The sequence below is a fragment of the Arachis ipaensis genome, chromosome B07 (assembly GCF_000816755.2).
Source record: "Arachis ipaensis cultivar K30076 chromosome B07, Araip1.1, whole genome shotgun sequence".
NCBI classification, from domain to species: Eukaryota; Viridiplantae; Streptophyta; class Magnoliopsida; order Fabales; family Fabaceae; genus Arachis; species Arachis ipaensis.
This window is the reverse complement of record NC_029791.2, coordinates 10,324,422-10,324,955: the sequence shown is the minus strand read 5'-3', so window position 1 is coordinate 10,324,955 and position 534 is coordinate 10,324,422.

Here is a 534-nt window from a genome sequence, read left to right as displayed (position 1 = left end):
ACATTACATCATTCACCATTAAATTAGATTAAATTTTTAAAATATTCTTATAAATTCACAATTTTTACCGTTTTAGTCCCTTAAATTTAAAATTTTTTATATTAGTCTCTCAGATTTAATTAAAGGTACCATATTAATCTCTATCCTTTTTAGCATTGAATCAGTAAAGGAAGTGTTGAGCTAGCTCGCTGTGATTTACTACACTGGACACATCGCTAAACAATGCCATTTTTCTTTGACGCTTAAACAAGACAAAAATAAGAGGACGAAAAAGAGTTTATATTGTGCAAACCGTTTTATCTTCCCACATTCTCTAAAACGATCTCATATTTATCTTGTTTAAGAGCTAAAACGAAACAACATCATTTAATCTTGTGTTTAGCATGACAATTTAAAACTAATTCAATATTCGTTCATTGACTCAACATAAAAAAGATCCAAGAACCAATATGTTGTCTGAAACTGAATATCAGGAACCAAAATAACTAGAGAGTTTGCTTTCAATTCAATATGTAATTTTTTTTCTCCTAATTT